This window comes from Somniosus microcephalus, chromosome 4 (assembly GCF_052327205.1).
Source record: "Somniosus microcephalus isolate GS21.2 chromosome 4, FLI_Smic_1.0, whole genome shotgun sequence".
NCBI classification, from domain to species: Eukaryota; Metazoa; Chordata; class Chondrichthyes; order Squaliformes; family Somniosidae; genus Somniosus; species Somniosus microcephalus.
The window spans coordinates 79661158-79683699 of record NC_140990.1 but is presented as its reverse complement, the minus strand read 5'-3'; the positions used below and the strand labels follow the sequence as shown (position 1 = coordinate 79683699).

At 50.8% G+C, this 22542-nt stretch overlaps 2 pseudogenes; one reads left to right on the top strand and one right to left on the bottom strand.

Annotated features, from left to right (window-relative positions):
- The window catches only part of LOC147119326 (uncharacterized), a 153154-nt pseudogene extending 146598 nt beyond the window's left edge, over nucleotides 1–6556 (bottom strand).
- A 14034-nt stretch (nucleotides 6557–20590) lies between these two features.
- LOC147119325 (uncharacterized) lies at nucleotides 20591–21790 on the top strand (annotated as a pseudogene).
- The last annotated feature ends 752 nt before the right edge of the window (nucleotides 21791–22542 follow it).

Sequence of the window (22542 nt, the reverse complement as noted above, 5' to 3'; positions counted from 1 at the left end):
TCGATAGCGCCGAGGCCGGGCGCAGCGCAGGTGCGGCCATCTCGTGATTGACAGCAGACACCCTGGCGCCGGCCAGCTCTTAAGGGGGAAGGGTCGACTGTGTCTGCTGCCACGCCCTGGATAGTGGAGCCCTCCAGCTAGGCCTGAACACTGCTGCTGGACCCAAATAGTGCCTGAAGACATGGAGAAGGCCCGTGAACGTGCGCAGCGCTTCTCAGAGCGTGATCTGAGTGTGCTGATTGCTGCTGTGGAGAAGAGGCGCCATGTTTTGTACCCGGACAATGGCAAGAAGGCGACGGTCCGCGTCTACAGGAGAGCCTGGAGGCATGTCGCCACCAAGCTGTCAGCCAACAGCGACGTCCCCAGGAGCGGTGCCCAATGCCGCAAAAAGTTAAATGACCTCACACGCATTGTCAGGGTGAGTACCCTTTCCAGTGACCTCCTCATCCTTGCATGTGCACCTCACATTATGGGCAAAGGGACCTGAAAGCTCTAATGGCCAGCCTTCATCCAGCAGCTATGGCACAGGCATGAGCATCAATTGCACATTCTGCACTGAACACACTGGCCAAGCTATTCCACCATGGGAGGCATTGCACACCAGATCATGGCGACACACTGGCCAGGCTATTCCACCATGGGAGGCAGTGCACACCAGATCATGGCGACACACTGGCCAAGCTATTCCACCATGGGAGGCAGTGCACACAAGATCACGGCGACACACTGTACTTAGAGGCCGTCCTTTCTCTTGCAGGCCAAGCTGGCGAATAATCGCAAGAGCCGGACTGCGACCGGGGGAGGCCGACCCCATATCCAGCCACTCACCGACCTGCAACATCGCGTGGAGCGCCTCATGGGTGGCCGGGTGATTGGGCCCGTTGCATGTGGAGATGCCGACCCTGTTCTGGGCACCAATGGTAAGGACATCACCTTTTGCACCTCTCTCGTCCCACTTGCGCATCAGATCTACATCCTTTGACACTGTCCGACCAATGCGCTGAATGCCACCACTCATGCATCCCGCAGTGACGCCCTCTCCTCACTCTAAAGCTACTCTTGTGCCTTCCTGCTTTCAGATGGTGAAGAGGAGGTCCCTGAACTTGCCAGTGACAGACCCTCTGAAGAGGAGCAGGAGGAGGAGCAAGAGGAAGGCGGCCCATCAGGGGAACCCTCAGCCGCGGCCACCCAGGCCAATGTAGGGGACACGTCTTCCCTGGAGGGCAGCATGGCGGAAGTGTCAAAGGGGAGGGGAGCTCCTGGGACCTGCGGGCTGCAGAAAGGTGGGAGGGGGGTGGAAGCTCGGCGGCCTTCTCCCCAGAGGGGGGATGCGTCGGAGGGGAGTCCAATTGCTGGGCCCAGCGGCCTCCAGCAACGCAGGAAGGGTCGGCCAGCTCGGCGGCCTTCTCCCCAGAGGGAGAGTCCGGCCTCCAGTCAGGAGATGCTCTTCGCCGAGGAGATGGAACGCCTCGAAGACTTGTCCGTGGACTCGGAGCGCCGGCACACGGAGCTCATGGCGGCAGTGGCACGGTTGCCTGAGTCCATCGATTCCCTCTCTCGGAGTGTGGCCGAGTTCGGGCCCTCAGAGGCCACCAGTCGGGCGGAATACCGGGCAGATCAGGCAGTGAGTCGGGCGGAATTCGGGGCAGCTCTGTCAGCGACTGGCCAGGTGATCAGTGGTGCCGTCCAGTCACTGGCTGCTCTGATGCGGTCAGTGAACAGGTCAACACGGGCACTCACTGCTGCCACACTCGCTGTGTCAGCCAGGCATCGCCAGGGCACCCGGCGCGCTGCAGCAGCACAGTGGTCTGTCCCTCGGCAGATTGGTGCGCATGCTGCAGGGCTGGCCCGGGCGAGTGCCAGTGTCTCAGGTGACCAGCGAGCGCCTGCCATCCGCCAGCTTGCCGCCATTCCTCCAGCCGCCACTGCCAGTCCCCCAGTGGAGCTGCCAGGAGCTGCTGCAGCGACTGATGCTGGCCAGCCACAGCTGCAGCAATCAACAGCCGCCCGCTCGACGGCCAGACCTCGACTAGACCGACCCCCAAGGGCATCTGCTGTCACGACATGTGCCCCTCAGGAGCCTGCCCCCAGCCTTGCAGCAGCCAATGGCCTTACTTTGAGGCAGAGCAGCAGGGCAGGCAGGGGCCACACAAAGATGGCCAAGGCATCGCCCTAGCGGGCCAAATAGTCGAATGTGTGGCCATTTGTGTTTGTTTCTTGAGGCCGAGAATTGGATGTTTGTTTTTTGAAGGCCGATGATGTGATGTTTGTTTTTGACGAAGGCCGAGAATGACAGCCATTTTAGTTGCCCTATTTTGTTAATCCTCTCCAGGTTATGGGAGCGAGTAATGTGTTTGAGTGTTTTTTGGGGGTTTCGTCTGTTTTTGGTTTTCATGTGGGAAGGGCCCAGAGTTTGTACAATAAACCATTTTATTTATTCACATTGTCCATGTTTGATCTTTGAAGTGTTTGTTGCCTTAACCGGCTGAGGGCTTGCGGAGCGGCTGCAATTATGTTCTTTCATTGGCACAAGCCATTCCCTGACAGGGGGCCTAGAAGTGACGTTCAATAAGCCGCCGACGGGCGGCCCTTGGACCTTGTGCCTCCCTCCTGGGCTGGTACTCCTCGTCCTCGTCGTCCTCATGCTCCTCCTGCTCCTCCTCCTGAGGTGGTGGTCCAATGTGAGGTGGCAGTGCCTGAGTCCTGCGGATAGCCAGGTTGTGCAGCATGCAGCAAACGACGACGAATTGGGAGACTCGATCCTGCGAATACTGGAGGGCTCCCCCGGAGCGATCGAGACAGCGGAACCGTTGCTTGAGCACGCCGATTGTTTGTTCTATGAGGTTCCTCGTCGCTTGATGGCTCTCGTTGTATGCCTCTTCAGCAGGGGTCGTGGGCGCGCGGAGCGGGGTCATGAGCCAGGTACACAAAGGATAGCCTTTGTCCCCGATAAGCCATCCTCTTGGGGGAGGCTGTGCCTGGAACATGTCAGCCACAGTTGTCTGTCGCAGGATAAAGGCATCGTGGCTGCTGCCTGGAAAGCGGGCATTGACAGCTAGGATGCGCTGCCTGTGGTCACACACCAAATGTACATTGAGGGAATGGTAGCCCTTCCGGTTGCGGTAATCCTCGGCATGCTCAAGAGGTGCCCGCAAAGCCACATGCGTGCAGTCAATGGCGCCCTGCACCATGGGGAAGCCCGCTATTCTTGCAAACCCCACTGCACGCTGCTGCTGCTTGTCCAGGGTCATGGGGAAGGAGATGAATTGATGTCTCCTTCTGAAAAGGGCTTCGGTCACCTGGCGGATGCAGCAATGCACGGCGAACTGGGAGATGTTAGCGATGTCCCCAGTAGCGGATTGGAAGGAGCCGGAGGCATAGAAGTTGAGAGCCACCGTCACCTTCACTGCCACCGACAGAGACGTCCTGCGCATCAGCTGTGGCTGCAGATCTCTCTGAAGCAGCCGGCAGATGTCTGCAACCACCTCCCTTCGGAATCGCAGCCTCCTAACACACATCGCGGCAGACATGGTCAGATAGGAGGTCTGCTGGCGGTATACCCTGCGTGGGTAAGGCCTCAGTTGGCGACACCTGTTGCCCCCTCTGCGTCTAGCCAGGGCTGCCACTCTCTCACGGCGTCTGTAAGCCCTTCTGGCATAAGGCTGAAATTCAGCGTTGCCACCCAATGCAGCCCCCATTATATGCTGGCAAACACTGAGCTCTCAATGAACGCAAAGATAATTGGTAAGCTCTGGCCTGAGCCAAAAATACCTGTCCAAGTGTTGGTCCAAACCAGTAAACTCTCCTCCTTGGTCTCTTTCCAAAAAACCGTTGCACAAGAGTGAATGCTGCAAAATGGCTGGCCTTTATACTGCTGGGTAAGTGCCCTTTAATTTGCGCTCCCCGCGGCCCGGCTGGGCTGTGTACCGTTCCACTTCACAGTCGCTCGGGCCACCCGGCGCACAATGGGCCGGCGCGAGTGAAGTTCCGGTTCGGGGCGCACAAAAGGCGTTGCACTAGCAAATGACGTCATGATGTGCGCGCGCAGCAGGGCGCGCGCTAAGACTTTGCGCCGGCGCTAAATGTGTACTGAAGTTGGGGCGAGGCGCAGATCGCGCTGCGCCCGGCCGCTAAGCGCCTAGCGCTCGAAATCTACTCCTCCTAAGGCGCTAACGGCTGCCGCGCCCAACTGAATTTCTAGGCCAATGTTTTTAATAGCCATGGATGCGCACTCGAAATGGCCTGAGGTCATCAAAATGTCCTCCACCACCACAGAGAAAACTATTGCAGTCCTATGGACCATTTTTGCCAGGAATGGCTTGCCAGAACAGATTTGCTCCGACAACGGACCACAGTTTGTATCCGAAGAGTTCCGGAGGTTCTTGAAAAAGAATGGGGTAAGGCATTACACATCCGCCCCGTATCATCCAGCCACAAATGGACTGGCTGAGAGGTTCGTACAAACCTTTAAGAAGGCAATAAAGGCTATGTACAATGACAACATTCCGCTGCAGCACAAGGTGGACAATTTCCTGTTCGCCTACCGGAATGCAATACATGCAGTCACCAACCAGGCCCCAGCCATGATGTTCTTTAACCGAAGGTTAAGATCTCGCCTGGATTTGCTCAGACCAAACATACGAAGAGATGTTGAGAGTAAGCAATTCCAGCACATCCATGAGAAGCCAACAAGGAGCTTCAGTGTAGGGCAACCAGTCTTGGCCCGCGACTACCGAACAGAAAAATGGCAGCCAGGAACGATATGCACACAGCAGGGCCCACTAATGTACACAGTGGACGTTGGGGAGAGCACTGTGAGACGCCATGCTGACCAGATCCTAGAGTCACAGGAACAAGTCAACCCCATGCCTCGCCCATACGTACCTGGTGATGAACCCGACGTACAGGTAGCATCTACCCCAGAAACAGTAGCATCGGAAGCTGATGAACCAACCGACAACAGGGGGCCAGAATCGCCTCCGCACCAAGAGCAAGACACTCGGGAAAGGCGCTATCCAGAAAGGATCAGGAAGCCTCCCCAAAGACTGAATATATAAATAGACTATTTTCAGCTAATGTTGCATGTTAAAAGTGTTAATTGTAATTAGTTTGATATTTAATTGTTAAATGAGTGTTATGGTACTGTTAATCTAAAAGGGGAGGAATTGTAATGTATATACCTTTAAGGGGGGAACTATCTTTTACAGCTCATGTATACTGCAGTACCAGCAGTGACCACACCTGTATATAGCCCTGAGTAGTAATCTGTACAGATCAGTTCCAGTGTGAGCCACGTTGAGTAAACACCTGTTGTACCATTCTCCTGCAGTCTGTGTCTTATTATACACGGACACAACAGTTATCATTACCCCTATCGCTACCCTGCACTATTGCCTTGTCCTTTCTCTTTAACTTTCTAAGTTTCCCCTCACCTGAACCCTCCCCCCACTATCCAGATATCCAGAAACTTCAACTCTAGACCAGTTAAAGGGGTTATTAACATCAGCACAAACAAACAAAGGATGTGATTAATGCCAGAATCCAACCCCCTGCAGTCACTTGTGAACTTGTTGGTGTCTTAGTAGGTGAGATGATCGACTGAATCCCTTCCCACACACTGAGCAGGTGAACGCCCTCTCCCCAGTGTGAACTCGCTGGTGTCTCAACAGGTTGGATGACTGAGTAAATCCCTTCCCACACACGGAGCAGGTGAATATCCTCTCCCCAGTGTGAACACGCTGGTGTGTCTGGAGATTGGATGCAGAAGTGAATCCCTTCCCACATACAGAACAGGTAAATGGCCTCTCCCCAGTGTGAACTCGCTGGTGTTGAATAAGGTGAGATGACTGCCTGAAGCTCTTCTCGCAGTGAGTGCAACTGAACGGTCTCTCATCTGTGTGAACAAGCTGATGTTTAATTAGATCTGCAGAGAGTTTAAAGCAGTTCCCACACTCAGAACATTTAAAAGGTCTCTCGTCAGTGTGAACTCGGTGGTGTAACTGGAGGCTGGACAGTAGAGTGAATCCCATCCCGCACACGGAGCAGGTGAACGGCCTCTCCCCGGTATGAATGCGTCGATGAGCTTCTAGCTGTGATGGGGAACTGAATCCCTTCCCACAGTCCGTACATTTCCACGGTTTCTCCATGGTGCGGGTGTCCTTGTGTCTCTCCAGGTTGGACGATCGGTGGAAGTCTCATCCACACACAGAACACGTGTATGGTTTCTCCTCACTGTGAACGGTGCGATGTTTTTTCAGGCTGTGTAACTGGTTAAAGCTCTTTCCACAGTCAGTGCACTGGAACACTCTCACTCGGTGTGTGTGTCTCGGTGCTTTTCCAGTCACACTGATGTTTGAAATCTTTTCCCACAGATAGAACAGGCAAACATTTCTCCTTCTATATTCAGAGGCCGATGATATTCAGGTCCTGATGAATGGAGTGACTCTGTCAGATCTTGATGTGATGTTTGGTCTGTGTTTGCGGTGTGTAAATGCTGCCCTTCTCACAGCCTGTAAAAGGAGTTTACAAAAGCCATCACTGTGAGTCCAGGATAGAAATTGACAAGATTCTCTCCTCCTGGTTCCTGGCCAAAGGGGCCGCGCATGCGCCCTGCTGCCCCCCGAGCCTCTCAAGATGGCAGCTGTTAACCCGGGCCTGTCACCGGGAGAAAGCCCCGCAGCTGCCGCCCCGCTCAGGGCAAACGCCCGGCCCGGAAGCTCTTGTTCGGGGCCTGAGGCCCACCCCAGGTGTTTATAAAGCCTCCCCGTCAGTTCTATTGCTCCCCTGCGCTCCGCCACCTCCTCCCCGCTCCAGAATCTTCTCTCCGCCTTCCGTCGCCATCACCCGACTGACGGCACTGCGCACGCGCGGGACCCGCCCCGCACTGAGCCGTCCCCGCGCCTGCGCACACCAGGCCCTGCAGCATTGATAGGGCCTATTCTATCCCGCGGAGTGTTCTGGGTATGGAGGAAAAGTGAGTGGAATAACTGAGGACAGAGATACCTTTGGAGTAGGGAATAGGAGGAGGATGAGCGGTGTGGCACAGAGCTCGAGAATCTACTAAACGGAGTGGCTTGCTAAACAGAGTGGTAAGGGGAATTTGGTGAGAATGGGAATTGGATGCTGAAGGGGAAGGAGGTGCTCAGTAATTTAAACCAAGGAGCAACAGTAAATAATAAATAATCGCACCGGAGGACACAGAAAAAGTGACGTTATAATCAACACACAGCAGAGCAAATTAACAAAAGTATATCAGTAAGAATATCGATATCCCTTTGTGTGTTTAGTCTCTTTAGCAGTTAGTGTTAAGCTTGACTTAGTAAGAATTTATTAGCGCAAGTAAATGTAAGTCAAAGGAAAACGAGGTAAGTGATTAAATTCTAACTACTTTTAAAGACGCTCATAACTGAGAAATAACGAAGTAATTAATCACATGTTCAAGAAATAAACTACAGATAACAAAAAATAAATTCATTCATTCATTAATAAAGACCAGGCAGTGTGTGGGGATTGTAGTATGTGGGAGTTTGTGAACAACGAGACTGTCCCAGACTGCCACATCTGCAGCAAATGTCTCTGCCTCATGACATTCCAGCTCAGAGTCAGTGAGCTGGAGTCCGAGCTAGAGACACTCTGACATATAAGGGAGGAGCAGAAATTACTGGATAATTTACTCGAGTACAGTCACACACCAGAAGAAAGCACAGGTGCAGGAAGGGGAGAGTGTGACTGTCAGTCAGCCGGGTAAGGGGAATGTAGGAGAAGTAGTGAAGGAAGTCCAGCAGACACTGCTCCTGTCCAACAGGTACAAAGTACTCCATACCTGTGAGGATAAGGAGAAAGACTGGGAAGGACAGCTAGAATGCTGCCCAAAGCACCATGGAACAGGAGGCTGTCCAAGGGGTGGAGGAGCAGAGTGGAAACATTGTCGTATAGGGGATTCTATAATTAGAAGGATAGATAGTAGTCGGGACCAGCGGGAGCAGCGAGGAGGAGCTCGGGAGAAAACCCGGCGACCAGCGAGGCCCGAGACCAGTCGGGAGCAGTGAGTCGGAGCCCGGTATAAAAACCGGAGAGAGGCGAGGCCCGAGACCAGTCGGGACCAGCGGGAGCAGCGAGGAGGAGCTCGGGAGAAAACCCGGCGACCAGCGAGGCCCGAGACCAGTCGGGAGCAGTGAGTCGGAGCCCGGTATAAAAACCGGAGAGAGGCGAGGCCCGAGACCAGTCGGGACCAGCGGGAGCAGCGAGGAGGAGCTCGGGAGAAAACCCGGCGACCAGCAAGGCCCGAGACCAGTCGGGAGCAGTGAGTCGGAGCCCGGTATAAAAACCGGAGAGAGGCGAGGCCCGAGACCAGTCGGGACCAGCGGGAGCAGCGAGGAGGAGCTCGGGAGAAAACCCGGCGACCAGCGAGGCCCGAGACCAGTCGGGAGCAGTGAGTCGGAGCCCGGTATAAAAACCGGAGAGAGGCGAGGCCCGAGACCAGTCGGGAGCAGCGAGGAGGAGCTCGGGAGAAAACCCGGCGACCAGCGAGGCCCGAGACCAGTCGGGAGCAGTGAGTCGGAGCCCGGTATAAAAACCGGAGAGAGGCGAGGCCCGAGACCAGTCGGGACCAGCGGGAGCAGCGAGGAGGAGCTCGGGAGAAAACCCGGCGACCAGCGAGGCCCGAGACCAGTCGGGAGCAGTGAGTCGGAGCCCGGTATAAAAACCGGAGAGAGGCGAGGCCCGAGACCAGTCGGGAGCAGCGAGGAGGAGCTCGGGAGAAAACCCGGCGACCAGCGAGGCCCGAGACCAGTCGGGAGCAGTGAGTCGGAGCCCGGTATAAAAACCGGAGAGAGGCGAGGCCCGAGACCAGTCGGGACCAGCGGGAGCAGCGAGGAGGAGCTCGGGAGAAAACCCGGCGACCAGCGAGGCCCGAGACCAGTCGGGAGCAGTGAGTCGGAGCCCGGTATAAAAACCGGAGAGAGGCGAGGCCCGAGACCACAGCTGGGGCAGTCGGGAGAGCAGGAGGCCAGTAACTGGTGAGTTTAAAAGCTCACCTTTCGCGGGCTTTTTCTTTCACAGCTGGTGCAGTCGGGAGAGCAGGAGGCCAGTAACTCTTATATAGGTGGAGCTGTTGCTAAACCCGAAACACTACAGTATAGTGTCTCCCACCCTTCCACCTCCTCTAACCTTTTAGGGGTTAGGGGAAGTTGAAAAGGTAGGTTCAATTTATTTTATTTCAGGAGCCTAACCTAGGTGGAAAAGGTTCCAGGACAGGAGGCGGCAGTGAAAATACAACACCAGAAAACAGGTAGGTGACTGGTTGGTGAGTACTTTCACAAACTTATTCTAAGTAGAATTCAATAATTAAGCTAAATCGTAGTAAATAAAAGGGTATTGTAAGGGTTAAGTCATGGAAGGGCAGCTCGGACCCGTGTCATGCTTCTCCTGTGCCATGTGGGAAATCAGGGACACTGTCCCTGACAACTATGTGTGCAGGAAGTGTGTCCAGCTGCAGCTCCTAGCAGACCGCATGGCGGCGCTGGAGCTGCGAATGGACTCACTCTGGAGCATACGCGATGCTGAGGATGTTGTGGATAGCACATTCAGTGAGTTGGTCACACCGCAGGTAAAGGCTAGCTCAGACAGTAAATGGGTGACCAAAAGGCAGGGTAAAGGCAGGAAGGTAGTGCAGGAGTCACCTGCGGTCATCTCCCTCCAAAACAGGTTTACCGTTTTGGGTACTGTTGGGGGAGATGACTTATCAGGGGAAGGCACCAGCAGCCAGGTTCAGGGCACCATGACTGGCTCTGCTGCACAGAAGGGCGGGAAAAAGAGGGATAGGGCTATAGTGATAGGGGATTCAATTGTAAGGGGGATAGATAGGAGTTTCTGTGGCCGAGACCGAGACTCCAAGATGGTATGTTGCCTCCCTGGTGCAAGGGTCAAGGATGTCTCGGAGCGGGTGCAGAGCATTCTGAAGGGGGAGGGGGATCAGCCAGTTGTCGTGGTACATGTAGGTACCAACGATGTAGGTAAAAAGAGGGAGGAGGTCCTACAAGCTGAATTTAGGGAGTTAGGAGCTAAAGTGAAAAGTAGGACCTCAAAGGTAGTAATCTCTGGATTGCTACCAGTGCCACGAGCTAATAAGTTTAGAGAGAGTAAGATAGATAAGCTAAATACGTGGCTTGAGCAGTGGTGCAAGGGAGAGGGATTTAAATTCTTGAGGCATTGGAACCAGTTCTTGGGGAGGAGTGACCTGTACCAAGGGGACGGTCTACACCTGAACTGTGAGGGAGCCGATGTCCTCGGGGTAATATTTTCTAGGGCGGTTCGGGAGGATTTAAACTAATTTGGCAGGGGGATGGGAACCTAGGTAGTGGAAAAGAGGGAAGTCATATGAAGTCAGAAATAGATGGTAGAAAGGTGAGAAGCAATAAGCAAAGGAGAGAAACACAAAGGGCCAAACTAATTGATAATGAGAGTGTGAAAAAAGCAAGCCTGAAGGCTTTGTATCTTAATGCTAGAAGCATTAGGAACAAGGTGGATGAATTAGTTGTGGAAATAGAGGTAAACAAGTATGATTTGATTGGGATTACAGAAACGTGGCTGCAGGGTGGGCAAGGCTGGGAACTTAACATCCAGGGATATACAATATTTAGGAAGGATCGGCAAAAAGGTAGGGGAGGTGGGGTAGCATTGCTGGTAAAGGAGGGGATTAATGCAATGGAAAGGAAGGATATTAACTCGGATGAAACAGAATCTGTATGGGTAGAAATGAGAAATAGCAAGGGGAGGAAAACGTTAGTGGGTGTGATATATAGGCCTCCAAATAGTAATATGGAGGTGAGGGAAGGCATAAAAAGGGAAATTAGAGAAGCGTGCGATAAGAGCACAGCTGTCATCATGGGTGACTTTAATTTACATATTGATTGGACTACCCAAATTAGTAAAAATTCTGAGGAGGAGGAATTCCTGGAATGTTTTCGGGACGGTTATCTGGACCAATATGTCGAGGAGCCGACTCGAGATCAGGCCATTTTAGACTGGGTATTGTGCAATGAGAAGGGACTTATCAGCAATCTTCTTGTACGAGGCCCCTTGGGTCAGAGCGATCATAATATGATCGAGCTCTCAGTCGAGATGGAGAGTGAGGAAATTGAATCAGAGACTAAGGTCCAGAACTTAAATAAAGGGAATTACGAGGGTATGAGACGGGAATTGGGTAAGATTGATTGGGTGGTGTTTCTGGGGGGATTGACAGTGGATAGACAATGGCAAGCATTCAAAGATAGAATGGAAGAATTCCAGAACATGTTTATACCGGTTTGGCATAAAAATAAACCTAAAAAGGTGACTCAACCGTGGATAACGAGGGAAATTAGGGACAGCATAAAATCAAAAAAAAGGGCATATCAACTGGCAAAAAAAAGCACCAGACCGGAAGATTGGGGGCAGTACAGGATACAGCAAAAGAGGACAAAGGGATTAATCAGGAAGGGGAAAATAGAATACGAAAGTAAACTTGCAGCAAACATAAAGACAGACTGCAAAAGCTTTTATCGGTATATCAGGAGGAAAAGACTGGTAAAATCCCAAGTCGGTCCCTTGCAGTCCGATTCGGGAGAATATATAATGGAGAATAAGGAAATGGCAGACCAATTAAACTCATACTTTGGTTCTGTATTCACAAAGGAGGACACAAATAACCTCCCAGGAATATCGGCAAACATAGGGACTAATGAGAGGGAGGAGCTGACAGAAATTAGTATCTCTAGGGATATGGTGTTGGGTAAGTTGAGGGGACTGAAGGCCGACAAATCCCCGGGGCCTGATAAACTACATCCTAGGGTACTTAAGGAGGTGGCCCTGGAGATAGCAGATGCTCTAAGGATCATCTTCCGGAACTCCATTGACTCGGGAACAGTACCCGTGGATTGGAGGGTAGCTAATGTTACCCCAATATTTAAAAAGGGGGGTAGAGAGAAAGCAGGGAATTATAGACCAGTAAGCCTTACATCGGTTGTGGGCAAAATGCTAGAGTCCATTATTAAGGATAAAATAGCGGAGCACTTGACAAATGGGGAAAGGATCGGACAGAGTCAACATGGATTTACAAAGGGTAAATCGTGTTTGACTAATCTGCTGGAATTTTTTGAGGAAGTAACTGGTAAAATAGATGGGGGAGAGCCAGTGGATGTGGTGTACCTTGACTTCCAGAAAGCCTTCGATAAGGTTCCACACAAAAGATTATCATGCAAAATTAAGGCTCATGGGATTGGGGGCAAAGTATTAACGTGGATAGAGAACTGGCTGGCGGATAGAAAACAGAGAGTTGGAATAAACGGCTCATTTTCGGAGTGGCAGGCAGTGACCAGCGGGGTGCCGCAAGGATCTGTCCTGGGACCCCAGCTGTTCACAATATATATAAATGATCTGGATCAGGGAATTGGATGCAATATTTCCAAATTCGCTGACGACACTAAACTAGGAGGAGGGGTGGGCTCTGATGAGGATGTCAGGAGGCTACAGTGCGATTTGGACAGGTTGGGGGAATGGGCGGATACGTGGCAGATGCACTATAATGTGGATAAATGCGAGGTTATCCACTTTGGGGGTAAAAACAGGAGGGTAGATTATTATCTAAATGGCAATAGATTGGGAGATGGGGAAGTGCAGAGGGACCTGGGTGTTCTTGTGCACCAGTCACTGAAGGAGAGCATGCAGGTGCAACAGGCGATTAAGAAGGCAAATGGTATGTTGGCCTTCATATCAAGGGGGTTCGAGTATAGGAATAGGGATAGCTTACTACAGCTGTACAAGGTGCTGGTGAGACCGCATCTGGAGTATTGTGTACAGTTTTGGTCGCCCCATCTGCGGAAGGATGTTCTTGCCATGGAAAGAGTGCAGCGGCGATTCACCAGGCTGATACCTGGAATGGCGGGAATGACCTACGAGGAGAGATTGAATAGTTTGGGCTTGTACTCACTGGAGTTTAGAAGATTGAGAGGGGATCTCATCGAAACATATAAAATTATGGCAGGCCTGGACAGGCTGAATTCAGAGAGAATGTTTCCAATGGCCGGGGAGCACAGAACCAGGGGCCACAGTCTAAAAATAGCGGGCAAATCATTTAAAACAGAGATGAGGAAGAATTTCTTCACTCAAAGAGTGGTGAGCCTGTGGAATTCCCTGCCACAGAGGGCTGTGAAGGCTAATTCAATAAATATTTTCAAGAGAGAATTGGATATATTTCTGAAGGCTAAGGGGATTAAGGGTTACGGAGAAAAGGCGGGGACGGGGTACTGAACTGGTAAGATCAGCTATGATCTCAGACGAAGATCAGCCATGATCTCATTGAATGGCGGAGCAGGCTCGAAGGGCCGAATGGCCTACTCCTGTTCCTATCTCTATGTTTCTATGTTTCTTTACAGTCAGGATCAAGAGTCCCGAAGGGTGTGTTGTCTTTCTGGTGCCAGGGTAAGGGACATCTCAAAATGGCTGGAAATGAATCTGGACACCAAATCCAGGGACCACTTACATTGTGACACCAAATCCAGGGACCTCTTACATTGTGACACCAAATCCAGGGACCACTTACATTGTGACACCAAATCCAGGGACCACTTACATTATGACACCAAATCCAGGGACAACTTACATTGTGACACCAAATCCAGGGACCCCTTACATTGTGACACCAAATCCAGGGACCACTTACATTGTGACACCAAATCCAGGGACCACTTTCACTGAGACAATAAATGGAAATCAGAGAGCCTCAGTATGGAGAATGGTCATGGTGGTGAAAAGTGCTCCAGTGAGGGTGAAAGGCGGGTAATGGATGAAGATATGACGGTGGAATCAGATGGTGACAGATTATTTTCAGAAGCACTTTTCAGGCAGGCTGATGATTGGATGTAACCAGCCCAACACCTGGATCCGCCTGTTCTTGTCCCCAAATCCCAAAGTCTAATGTCCCTGATGTATTTTTCTGTGAGAAATGTCGAGATGTGAAAGAAGAGAAAAAATCAGGCTCCAGCCAGAAAGAAGGTTCCTTGAATGAACAATTCACGAGGCTGTTCCGTGACTCGTCTGTGGGAGGTTAAAAAGCATGAAATGAAAAAAGATGCGTCCAGTGACACTTGTGTTGTTAATAGTGGTTTCGAACCCTAATCACTAATGCCTAAATCTAACCTCCAATTGACTACCCCCAACCACTAACCCCAATCCTAACCAATAACCACTAGCCCCAACCACTAACCCCAATCCTAACCAATAACCACGAGCCCCAACCACTAACCCCAATCCTAACCAATAACCACTAGCCCCTACCGCTAACCCCAATCCTAACCAATAACCACTAGCCCCAACCAATAACCCAATCCTAACCAATAACCACTAGCTCCTACCGCTAACCCCAATCCTAACCAATAACCACTAGTCCCAACCGCTAACCCCAATCCTAACCAATAACCACTAGCCCCAACCACTAACCCCAATCCTAACCAATAACCACTAGCCCCAACCACTAACCCCAATCCTAACCAATAACCACTAGCCCCAACCAATAACCCAATCCGAACCAATAACCACTAACCCCAACCACTAACCAAAATCCTAACCAATAACCACGAGCCCCAACCACTAACTCCTAAGCCTACATCCTAACCCCAGCCCCTAACAAAGGATCATTGACAGGGATCAATGGAGGAGGTAAAAACCGGATAATGGAAGTATTTGAAACAATTATCTCGATGAAAGAAAGAGTGCAAGGTATGTTAGTAACAAGAGATTAAATCATCGAGACCATCAAGCTCAGAAATTACTATTACAAAGATCAGAACCTTTCAAAGGTTATCACGTGCAGTACGTGTGGAGGAGTTTTACTAAATCGAATCTACAAAGGGTAATACAGATACAGATAACACATTTCAAAAATTATGCAAGATAATTCTATAAAACTATGGTTCAAAGGAATTGCAGCTGAGTGTACTCTTTTGTGCTAACAAATAAACTGTAACTTAACAAAACATTAAAGGAAACTTAATAATTTAATTAACATTTCATTACCTGTGGTGATAGTGCACTCCAGTCCCTGCGGTGTGCAGATGAGTGTAAGTGAGACACTACAGTTCAGTCTATGACACCCACAAGTCGTGTACTCAAACGGAGCAAGCTTGGGGTTTGATGTGGTAGAAGGTGAACTAGAAGAGAACGGAAATAATCTAGAGTAAGAAAAGGCCCAAAAATTAAACATTCGGTATCGGAACATCAATTAGTCTTCTCTTATCATGGAGACATCAAATATTTGTATGTTTGAAACAAAGCACTCAAGAAATAAATTACAAATAACAATTCACAATTTATGCAGAGTATTAATCTCCAGCACAGGTACAGGGGTTATTAAGATCAGAAGAAACAAACCATAACTGCTAGCATGAACATGGTTCAGTCCTCAATGCAATCACAGTAAATCATGTTAATTCACTAATCTGGTCTTTCAATGAGCTGGGCTTTTACCCAGCATTCCGGGCGGTGGAGAATGTGCCGCACCCAGTCTGCAGGAGCCCAGCGCGCAGGCGCGGGAGGGTATATTGAGCATGTGCAGTGCGGTACTGGAGACGGACAGACGGAGAGGAACAGAAACCGGGAGCGCGCTTCCGAACCGGGTAAGAGAATCGGCTGCGCAGGGGAGCAGTGAACCGGTAAGTGGGTGGGGAGGCTTTATAAACAACTGGGATAGTCTGCAAGCCCCGAATAATAACCTGAAGATACCGTGTTTGCATGTGCGGGGATTTCTTCCGCGAGCAGGCCCACGTTAACTGTGGCCATCTTTGTAAAGGAGTGCGGAAAGTTCCAGTGTGACGCCATTTTGATTCAGTGTATAACAGAATGCAAGCGCGGCCATCTTAGTACAGGAAGTTAAAGTGGGCGGGGCTTCAGTGTCTGCTTCCATCCGGGTCCCAGTGCCCGGGAGAGCCAATCAATGTCTCAGTTAATTTATTCTCACTCTCCACACAGGGGATTTCTCACCATCTCTCCTGAAGGCGTTGGTAAGTGCCAAGCTTAGAGTTTACATGTCATAGAATTGTAAGAGAAGAGCCCCAGAAGGTTGTGGGTCCAAGTCCCACTCCAGAGACCCGAGCGCAAAAATCTAGGCTGACGCTCCAGTGCAGTGCTGAGGGAGTGCTGCACTGTCAGAGGTGCCGTTTTTCGGATGAGATGTTAAACCGAGGCCCTGTCTGTTCTCTCAGATGGGCGTAAAATAGCCCAGGACACTATTTTGAAGAAGAGCAGGGGAGTTATCCCCGATGTCCTGGCCAATATTTATCCCGCAATCAACATCACTAAAAACCCCAGATTATCTGGTAATTATCACATTGCTGTTTGCGGGAGCTTGCTGTGCGCACACCGGCTGCCGCCTGTCTTACACTGAACAGTGACTACACTTCAAAAAGTACTTCATTGGCTGTAAATCGCTTTGGGACGTCCAAGGTCGTGAAAGGCGCTATAGAAATGCAAATCTTTCATTCTTTCAGAGCTGCGCCCCCCTGTACGGTCCTGGGGCTGGACTCCCCCCACCCGCCCCTGTACGGTCCCGGGGCTGGACTCCCCCCACCCGCCCCTGTACGGTCCCGGGGCTGGACTCTCTCCCCCTGTACGGTCCCGGGGCTGGACTCTCTCCCCCTGTCCGGTCCCGGGGCTGGACTCTCTCCCCCTGTCCGGTCCCGGGGCTGGACTCTCTCCCCCTGTACGGTCCCGGGGCTGGACTCTCTCCCCCTGTACGGTCCCGGGGCTGGACTCTCCCCCTGTACGGTCCCGGGGCTGGACTCTCTCCCCCTGTACGGTCCCGGGGCTGGACTCTCTCCCCCTGTACGGTCCCGGGGCTGGACTCTCTCCCCCTGTACGGTCCCGGGGCTGGACTCTCTCCCCCTGTACGGTCCCGGGGCTGGACTCTCTCCCCCTGTACGGTCCCGGGGCTGGACTCTCTCCCCCTGTACGGTCCCGGGGCTGGACTCTCTCCCCCTGTACGGTCCCGGGGCTGGACTCTCTCCCCCTGTATGGTCCCGGGGCTGGACTCTCTCCCCCTGTACGGTCCCGGGGCTGGACTCTTGGGACTGTAGACGGAGGAAGAAAAAAATTGAGGGCAAGAATGTGAGTTGGGAAATACAATTAGAGAAACATGATTCAATTTCTAAACTAAACTATTTCAAATCAAATCAATCTTGGCAATTAATATATTCCTTTTGTGCCATGTGGGAAACGAGTGCTGTCTGGGCTGTGCAGGAGTGTTCAATTCTGGGCACCAAACTTTAGGAAGAGTGTCAAAGCCTTGGAGAGGGTGCAGAAGAGATTTACTGGAATGGTTCCAGGGATGAAGGACTTCAGTTATGTGGATAAACTGGAGAAGCTGGGGTTGTTCTCCTTAGAGCAGAAAAGGTTAAGAGGAGATTTGATAGAGGTGTTCTGAATCATGAACAGTTTTGATAGAGTAAATAAGGAGAAAGTGTTTCCAGTGGCAGACGGGTTGGTAACCAGAGGAGACAGAATTAAGATGATTAGCAAAAGAACCAGAGGCGACAAGTGGAATCATTTTTTAATGTAGTGAGTTGTTGTGATCTGGAATTCACTGCCTGAAAGTGTGGTGGAGGCAGAGTCAATGGTAACTTTCAAAAGGGAATTGGATAAATACTTGAAGGGAAAACTATACAGAGCTGTGGGTAAAGAGCAGGGAGTGAGACTCATTGGACAGCTCCACCAAAGAACTGACGCAGGCACCATGGGCTGAATGGCCTCCTCCTCTAATGTACCATTCGATGATTATGGCGGATGCTCCTACCCAGAGTGCCCCGCGCGGGTGAATACGGCCTATCTCCATCAGCAGGGGCACAGCGCGCAGGCGCGGGAAGGGCTGATCCCCGGAGACCGCCTTCCTGCGCAGAGCATGCGCGGTGCGGCTCCAGGACACTGAGCGGGAGCGAGCGTGGCCTCAGCAACAGCGAGTGCGCATCTCAGGCCCCAAATCAGAGCGGCCGGGCCCGGCGGACATGCGGCCAGGGCCCTGGCACCAGGAAACCCAGGGTGCAGCGCCTCCCCCAGACAGGAGAAACCACAACTGGATCGACACAGCAGAGCCGCCAATCCAGAGCCGGCTTGTATCAGGGCGGGCGCTGGATGCGGAAGTTGGTCCCTGGCCACCTGTGTAGGTGTTTTTGTTGCTTCAGTTTGAGCTGGAGTGGAGATGGAGGAGAAGCTGCTGGGTGGCATAGTGGTTAGCACTGTTGCTTCACAGCGCCAGGGACCCGGGTTCAAATCCAGCCTCGGGTGACTGTGCAAACTCCACACAGACATTCTCCCTGTGTTTGCTTGGGTTTCCTCCGGGTGCTCCGGTTTCCTCCCACAGTCCAAAGATGTGCGGGTTAGGTTGATTGGCCATGATAAAAATTGGCCCTTAGTGTTAGGGGGGCTTAAATACGTGGGGTTACGGGGATAGGGCTTGGGTGGGATGGCTGTTGGTGTAGGGACCGGGTACTAGGGTTTGGATGATCAGCCATGATCTCGTTGAATGGCGGAGCAGGCTCGAAGGGCTGAATGGCCTACTCCTGCTCCTATCTTCTATGTTTCTATGTTTAACCCCCAGTACTTCTGAGCCCAGGAGGACCCAACAATTTCCAATGTGGGACTGTCAAGGGAGATGGATTCTGGGGGAGGTTAGGTTGTTAAACAGACACTGTCCCTACAATGTAAAAGATTATTGTTTTAGGAACAAGCATTTCTGTAAAGGCTTTTAGTCCATTTTACATACAGATTTGTTTCATTCTTGGGATGTGGGCGTCGCTCGCAAGAGCAGCATATGTTGCCAATCCCCAGTTGCCCGTTGGGAAGGTGACAGTGAGCCGTTTTCTTGAACCGCTGCAGTCCGCGTGGTGAAGGTGCTCCCACAGTGCTGTCAGGATGGTGTGTGACTTGGAGGGGAACTTGGAGGTGATGTTGTTCCCATACACCTGCTGCCCTGGTCCTTCTAGGTGCTGAAGGTTGCGGGTTTTGGAGGTTCTGTCAAAGTTCTGGTCGAATTGCAGATGTATAAAGTTCCCCTCCTTCGCCCCCCTCCCACTCCCACCTCTCTCTCCTCCCATAGAGGCCAGAGTCTTGTATAGGCCCAGACCAGGTGGCGGATTCGCTACCCTGAAGGTGGGCGTGTGTGCTATGAGGAGGATGCCGAGAAACTCCAGTGTGATTTGGACAGGTTGGGTAATTGGACAGATGCATGGCAAATGCAGTAAAATGTGGATAAATGCGAGGTTATCCACTTTGGTGGCAAAAACAGGAAGACAGATTATTATCTGAACGGCAATAGATTGGGAAAAGGGGAAGTGGAATGAGACCTGGGTGTTCTTGTGCACCAGTCGTTGAAGGTAAGCATGCAGGTGCAGCAGGCGGTGAAGAAGGCAAATGGTATGTTGGCCTTCATAGCGAGACGATTCGAGTACAGGAGCAAGGATGTCTTGCTACAGTTGTACAGGGCCTTGGTGAGACCACACCTTGAGTATTGTGTGCAGTTTTGGTCGCCTTATCTGAGGAAGGATGTTCTTGCCATGGAGGGAAGATTCACCAGACTGATACCTGGGATGGCAGGAATGACATATGAAGAGAGATTGGGTCAATTAGGCTTATATTCGCTGGAGTTTAGAAGAATGAGAGGGGATCTCATTGAAACTAATAAAATTCTAACAGGCCTAGACAGACTAGATGCAGGAAGGATGTTCCCGATGGCCGGGGAGTCCAGAACCAACGGTCACAGTCTAGATGAGGAGGAATTTCTTCACCCAGAGAGTGGTGAACCTGTGGAATTCTCTACCACAGAAGGCAGTTGAGGCTAACTTATTAAATATATTCAAGAAGGAGTTAAATATATTTCTTAAGGCTATAGGGATCAAGGAATATGGGGAGAAGGCAGGGACAGGGTACTGAGTTTGGATGATCAGCCATGATCTCATTAAATGGCCGAACAGACTCGAGGGGCCGAATGGCCTACTCCTGCTCTTATCTTCCAAGTTTCTATGACATTAGTGAATCGGTTGGGTTTTTATGATAATCCAGCAGCTTTCACGGTCACTTTTTTCTAGTGCCGGCCCCACAAATGACCAGTTTCATTGAGCTCAATTTCACAGCCTGCCTTTGTTTCTTTGTGGGTTCTCTCTCACACTCCCTTTTTCCTGTTTTAAATTCATTTTACAGGGTATTAGAAGAGGAGGATTAGCAGACGGGAAACTCAAACCAAACATCACATTAAGATCTGACAAAGCCACGCGATTCATCGGACCTGAATATCATCAGCCTTTGAACGCGTAAGCAAAAAGCACCATTCACAGTGGGGAGAAACCGTACACGTGTTCTCTGTGTGGACGAGGCTTCAGCCAATCCTGTGGCCTGTCGAGACACAAGCGCAGTCATGCCGGGGAGAAACGGAGTAAATGTGGGGATTGTGAGAAGGGATTCAAATATCCATTTGAGCTGGAAACTCAACGGCGCAATCACACCGAGGACAGACTGTTCACCTGCTCTTCTGTCTGTGGCAAGAGATGCACTTATTTCTCTGCCCTGCTGATACATCAGTGGGTTCACACTAACGAGAGTGAGTTTAAATGCATCGAGTGGGAGAAGAGCTTTAAACGCCCTGAGACACAGAGAGCACCAGCACATTCACAGCGCTTACACATTGTTCAGCTGCTCTCACTGTGGGAAGAGGTTCAGGGCATCATCGCATGAGTTCACACCAGTGAGAGGCCGTTCACCTGTTCTGAGTGTGGGAAGGGATTCACTCATTCATCCCACCTGCTGACACACCAACTTGTTCACACTGATAAGAGACCTTTTCAATGTTCTGATTGTGAGAAGAGATTTAAAAGCAGAAATGATCTGCTGAGACACCAGCGAGTTCACACTGGGGAGAGCACGTTCACCTGCTCCGAGTGTGGGAAAGGATTTATTCATTCATCCAATCTGCTGAAGCACGGTCGAGTTCACACCGACTAGAGACCATTTAAATGCCCGGACTATGGGAAGTGCTATAAAAGTTCCGCGGACCTTACATGCCATCAAACTGTTCACACTGACGAGAGGCCATTCAGGTGCTCTCACTGCGGGACTGGGTTCAGCCGATCATTTGACCTCACTGTACACCAGCGCATTCACTCTGGGGAGAGGCCTTTCACCTGCTCCGTGTGTGGGAAGGGATTCACTCAATCATCGAGCCTCACTGGACACCAACTTATTCACACCAATAAGAGACCTTTTAAATGTTCTGACTGTGAGAAGAGCTTTAAAAGCACAAATGATCTGCTGACACACCAGCGAGTTCACACTGGGGAGAGGCCATTCACCTGCTCCGTGTGTGGGAAGGGATTCACTCGGTCATCCAACCTGCTGAGACACCAGCGAGTTCACAAGTGACTGCAGGGGTTGGATTCTGCTGTTATTGCTGTTAATCACATCCAGGACTGAACCATGTTCATTCTGACAGTTGGGTTTGTTTCTGCTGATGTTAATAACCCCTATAACTGGGCTGGAGTTTAATACAGGAATCCCTCCCCAACCGCGGGGGATACTTCCTTGAAAATCCCCGTGGTTGGTAAAACCGCGGTTGGCCAATATATAACACCCTATGGGAAAAATGGGGTTAGGGGGAACGCGGCTGCATTAACACTCGTCAGAGCCTGTGTAAGTTGCTTGTTCTTTTAATAAACACAAATAAAATACACAATAACCAAACAAAAACAATAAATATTCAAATAACACGATAAAAAAGATCTTAAAGAATTCTGCGATGACTCTCCTTTTTCTGAATATCTTTCTGGACCTGCTTGTATGGTCTCATTAAATCCTCCAAACCTCACTTGAATTTTAAACTACGCTCCAAGAATGGGTCAATCTCCATAAAGAGGTCCCAGAGATTATTGGCAAGGAGCATTGCCTTGCTACGGTTGGCACTTTTCATCTTCGACTTCTCCACCATATCCTCGTTAACATGGATTTACAAAAGGTAAATCGTGCTTGACTAATCTATTGGAATTTTTTGAGGATGTAACTGGTAAAATAGATAAGGGAGAACCAGTGGATGTGGTGTATTTGGACTTTCAGAAGGTTTTCGATAAGGTCCCACATAAGAGATTAGCATGTAAAATTAAGGCACATGGGATTGGGGGCAAGGTATTGACTTGGATAGAGAACTGGTTGGCAGATAGAAAGCAAAGAGTTGGAATAAACGGATCGTTTTCTGAGTGGCAGACAGTGACAAGTGGGGTACCACAAGGATCAGTCCTAGGACCCCAGCTGTTCACAATATATGTTAATGATCTGGACGAGGGAATTGGATGTAGTATCTCCAAATTTGCAGACGACACAAAGCTGGGTGGGAGGGTATGCTGTGAGGAGGATGTCGTGAAACTCCAGTACGATTTGGGCAGGTTGGGTGATTGGGCAGAAACATGGCAAAAGCACTATAATGTGGATAAATGTGAGGTTACACTTTGGTGGCAAAAACAGGAAGGCAGATTATTA